This window comes from Podarcis erhardii (genome assembly GCF_964252035.2).
Source record: "Podarcis erhardii genome assembly, chromosome: 14".
NCBI lineage: Eukaryota > Metazoa > Chordata > Lepidosauria > Squamata > Lacertidae > Podarcis > Podarcis erhardii.
In genome coordinates this window covers 8,624,952-8,630,338 of record NC_138503.1, presented here as the reverse complement: position 1 = coordinate 8,630,338, position 5,387 = coordinate 8,624,952, and the positions used below count along the sequence as shown (strand labels likewise).

Below are 5,387 nucleotides of genomic sequence, written 5' to 3'. Positions count from 1 at the left end.
TCAACTTACAGATTTGAAAATAAGGGACCAGCAGCCTCGAAAATAAGGGATCAGCAGCCAAAATAAGGGATTTTCCAAGCACAGGTCCAGTGGTGCCCCGCAAGATGAACGCCTCGCAAGACGGAAAACCCGCTAGACGAAAGAGTTTTCCGTTTTGGAGGCACTTCGCAAAACGAATTTCCCTATGGGCTTGCTTTGCAAGACGAAATGTCTTGCGAGTTCCTGCGGGTTTTCCCCCCCCTTTTCCCCCCTTTTCCTAAGCCGCTAAGCCGCTTATCAGCTGATCCGGTAAAAGCCGCTAAACCGCTAATAGCGCTAATCCGCTAAGCTGTCAATGGGCTTGCTTCGCAAGACGAAAAAACCGCTATACGAAGAGCCTCACGGAACGGATTAATTTCGTCTTGCGAGGCACCACTGTATGTTCAACTTCTGAGCCCCTCCAAGCCAAAGGCAGAAAGCCCAGCCAGCAGCCAAATGAAGCCTCAAGCAGTGGTTCTCACAGCACAGCAACCCAGCAAAGGGGATGCAGCAAGGAAAACCATGTCACCTCTCCGCTGGGAAGCGCTGAGCAAAGGCGAGTCCCCAGGCAATGAGGCCGATTTGATCGGCACAAGGCATGCAAGCTCCACCCCCAGTCGTTCTTAGACTCCTTATTGGGTGAGCAATGCAGTCAAGCAACACAGTTGGAGCCTCCCTCCTCCCTGGCCAGCAGGGAGGGAGGGAGGGAGGGGAGCTGCTTCCTTTGAAACCTGGGAAATTTAAGGGACATCATCAATAAGGGACAGCAGCGGGACACAGCGCTGGGATAAGGAACTTTCCCGCCAAATAAGGGACGGTTGACAGCTATGGTCAGGGGTTTCTACAGCCCCCTGCCCCCAGCAATTCCATGCCCTCCGTCCAGGCAAGCAAGTTCAAGGACACAGTTCAGCTAGGCAAGCGCACTCCAGGAAAGTGTGGCCTGGGGAGAAAAATGTCCTAGGGAGAGTCTCAAGGGCCAAAAAAGGAGGCTTGAAGAGCAACATTTGCCTCTGGCCCCCGAGGTTTCCCACCTCTCACCTAAACCTTGAAGGATGACATTAGCAACTTGAACTACCAAAGCATTGAATAGTTATTGCTTAGAGGCAAAAATAGGAGCTAAATAGGAAGAGTGATTTGCTAAGGAGTAGGTAACAAAAGATAAGGACTGTCCCTGGTGAAACGGGCTGTTGGTGCATAAAAGAGACATGCACAAACCACGAATCCACGTGCAGCCTGAATTTGTCCACCAGTGAGATTCCCCAGCGATATCAGAAAGGATGGCTGCCAGCCGAAAATGCGTCAGTTGAGTGACTGGCCAAATGTGCATTTAGCCGGGATGCTTCATTGTGCTACCTGAAGCCACTCTTAATCTCCTCCTTTCACATTTCAAAATGTTGGCAGGTATGGATTTAATACTGTTTTATTCCGGAACATTATACAGCCAAGACAAAGGTTGTCCTGGATGCTAGATAAGACCGTCAATTCCTGAACTGCAGCCATGGCAGATTCTGCACTGCTGCTGGCAACTTTCATCTCAAATTCAAAATAATAAAAATTGCATTATTACACGTAGTCTAAAATACAGCCAAAAGCAGGCAGGCAAGGAAGCAATGTAGTGGAGGACCAAAAAAAGAGAAAGAATCTCAGGATTGATGGTCAAAGCCACAGAAAAAGAACAAGGAAATTGTTCTAATCACAAGGGATCACAGCAAGCAGATAAACAAGGCCGATTTATCTTCTTGCGCTTCACATCCATCCCTAAACTAGACAGAAAAACCCACAGAACACTACATTTTCAGCACTACAGGATCAATGGCTACATCTGTTGAAAAAGAAATCACTCACGGGCCGATTATTAAGTTGTTTACGCCCTAAAACAACCCAGGCCTTCTCCAGTTTGTGGGTATCTTCATAAACGAATCGCTCACAAGAGGGCAATTGGTTTGAGGCTTGCGTTTGGAAATTTCACTGGCTAAAAAGGAGTTTTTAAAAGCATTTCTTTACAATTCAGCCCCTGCTGCAGCATCTGCAGATTTTGCAGCCTCTAGGCTGGTTGTAAGAGGAAGGATGGGATATGCAGGAGGTGGGGGAGACTGGAGAGAGAGAAGGGGGATTTAGGAACTGGGCACACGCATGCAAAAAAGGGGGGAAAGGAATGCAAAACAGCAATCTCTCTAAGCCCTCTGAGAATATAAGTCAAGTGTGGCCCTCAAGTGACTAGTGCTTGTGTCAGCAAGGAATCTAATCAATAGACATGGGAGACAAACAATGTGCTGGAATGGAGTGTCGCTGCACTGTGGTGGCCTGGAGGTGGGTGAAAGCAGGCAGGGCTAATGTCCCCAGATTGCAATAAAGCAGTTTGAAGGTGACAGATTTCATTGTTGAAGGTGATAAGATTCCAGGGCGGTGCTTTGCAAAATGAGGGCTGGAACTAAGAGGGAGGGAGGGGAAGGGGCTGAGGATCTGGAGGAGCAGCAATGCACAAGAGCTGCTGGCATCCCTACAGACATCGGTCGCAAAAGGCTGCTGCTTTGTCTCGCTGGCAATTCTGGTTGATTAGAAGAAGAAGAAGAAGAAGTATACCTTGCTTTCCCACTCCACAAAGGAAGTTGCTCAGCTTGGCTTACAAATAGAAAATGCAAAGGAAAAACAGGCATAATTCAACCACCGAAACACCACCAATGATAAAACTAAGAAGGGCAGAAAACCCAAATATATGTGCTTCAGTTATCCCTGGGGTCTCCTATATGGAAAGCAGATACTCTGCTGCTAAAATACAGCCCTTCCCAATACAAAAATACACACACACACACACACACACAAGCATGTAGTGGAGGAATCACCTAAAATGACACCTGCAGCATCATTCTATTGGATCCAACAAAGCCAGTGCTTTTTTTTTATGGGGTACTCAAGGGTACGGAGTACCGACAACCTTTTTTCCAAGAAGAAAAGCACTGAACACCCCTAAATGCTTACATGGCTATTTATTGTAGGGTAACCAGCTTCATATAACCAGCATGCTTGAGTCTAATTAATGCATGAAGGGGTTAATGCCATAGAGTAAGCTGTCCTGCCAGGCTTAGCCTCTTCCACATCACCTCATCTTAGGAGGAAATGGGCAACCAAGCCTTTGGTTGTACTCCAAGTCTACAAGTGAATTTGGTGAGTGAGGAGCTCTGAGCTGCTCTCTCCAGCCGCATGGCTTTAACCAGCCTCTTCTGTTTCAGAAAAGAATGGAGTGTGAAACTAACATTTCCCTATACCAATAGTTTAGGAACTTTTACCATTTTGTAACCAAGCAACATTTTCTGTGCAACGTTTTCTGACTGCTGTGTGGAAAAGCACATTAATCTGACCTTTGAAGAGCTTTGTACATAAACCATTTTATGACTTACTGGTCTATCTGTATGCTAGGGAAGAGGAATACTCTGGAAAGCACCATTAAACGTGGAATACTTGGGGTTCATTGAAAGGGCACATTAAGGTTTTACAGCCTATAGTTCCATGCTTTTCTTTGTTGCATGCCTTTTATTTTAAATCTCCACTGGGGTTCCCTCACCACAGAGTACTTGTCGCAAACTTGGGTCTTCGCTTCCCAGGATTTCCAACATTTATCTGGTGCCTAAACTATAGCAAGAGGGACACCTATTGTGGGAGATGGTACAAGCCAAGTACCACTTATAGGTTTTGGCTGCTACCAGCACCAATGCTGCTAAGAGACATGATCAAGGCACAAAAGGAGCGGAAATGGAAAAGCAGTTGGGTGGTGTGCGCATCAACACCCGAGGTTATACTCTCAGAATATATTTAAGTTGAATCAAGCTATAGGAGGAATACTACCCAAATTTCAAATTTCCATTTTTCTCAATTCCCTCCCTTTGCTATTGCCCAGTGCAGAGATCAGGAATTGCTCAACCAGATGCAGCAAGGAACATATTTAGTGAACATCCTGAGACACATTATCTTGGTTCAGCCAAGTCCCACTTTCCGGGAGTTATTTACATATTGAGTATTCAGTACTCCTGGGTACACAAGCAGGCCTCCAGAGACAAAGCAATTTTATTAGCGAAAGATGTTGGAATCACAGTTGGCTGAGGTTCTGAAGATTGCCAGTGATTTAGGGCAAGGGTGCGACTTACAGCTTCTCCAACTATTAATAGATAGGTCAATAAAGGAGAGAAGGATGAACTAGCCAAGCAGATGATAGGGAAAGCAATGGGGCAAATATGTGTGGATTGATTTTCTTCCTTGTAAAATGTGGCACAATTGGGGACTGATGTATTTCCAGGCTGTGCTCATTTCACCCACGTTCATTCAGAAGTCTGTGCAGTCCAGTTTCTGCATTAATCTGCTCATTAAAAAGCAGGTGGAAACTTCCTTTTGAAATGTGCTTAAAAGCCTACTTAAATATGTATTTTATCACAACATGCATCTTTAAATACATATTTCATTTCAGTTAAATGCACTTGTAGACATATTTTATCCTAAACTACAATGCATTCTGGTAGCTTTTAAAAAATAAATAGATCTGTGAACTGAATTGCAAAAATTCGGGGAAGTGTGAAATCTGAAGGATAACGGCTTTCTCATCTGCATATTAGCCTGGGAACTGTAGATCAAGTCAGTGCGTAATGGAATTCACAGAAATCAAATTCCTCAAGCTTCCCTGCATGTCACTGCTAATTGTTCTCAGCAGTAACAGTTCCAGGTTTTCTTCTAGCGGGGTGTTATGCAAGACCAGGGGTCAGCAAACTTTTTCAGCAGGGGGCCGGTCCGCTGTCTCTCAGACCTTGTTGGGGGCCAGACTATATTTTTGGGGGGGGGGAATGAATGAATTCCTATGCCCCACAAATAACCCAGAGATGCATTTTAAATAAAAGCACACCTTCTACTCATGTAAAAACACCAGGCAGGCCCCACAAATAACCCAGAGATGCATTTTAAATAAAAGGGCACATTCTACTCATGTAAAAACACGCTGATTCCCGGACTGTCCATGGGCTGGATTGAGAAGGTGATTGGGCCGGATCCGGCCCCCGGGACTTAGGTTGCCCTAAGCTTGCCCATGTGCAAGACAGTCTCAGTGGCCTCCCATGATATGGGTCAACACTGCTGTTCTTCTCTCTCATCACTACCTGCTTGCCAGCCAGCGAGAGCCAATGCACATGGGCAATGGCAGCACTTCCTTCTCAGCACCATTGCTCTTTCCTTGCACTGGAGCAAGAGGCACGTGCACCAGCAGCCTGGCAGGGTGAAGGGGAAGAGAAGCAGGCCCAGAGGGCTCTTGTCAATGGGTGTCTCGCCAAGATGTGGACCCTCAGCAGATGCCCACTCATGCCCGTTCTAAACGCCAGCCCCGGTTCTCA

General features: G+C 46.1%; 1 long non-coding RNA gene across 1 annotated transcript; it reads right to left on the bottom strand.

The window, feature by feature from the left end:
* Window positions 1–4,840: 4,840 nt before the first annotated feature.
* On the bottom strand, window positions 4,841–5,066 carry LOC309329003. Its single transcript, XR_014151005.1, has 2 exons — window positions 4,978–5,066; window positions 4,841–4,906 (listed from the first exon to the last, which is right to left on the bottom strand). It is a non-coding gene; the product is annotated as an uncharacterized lncRNA (long non-coding RNA).
* Window positions 5,067–5,387: the final 321 nt, after the last annotated feature.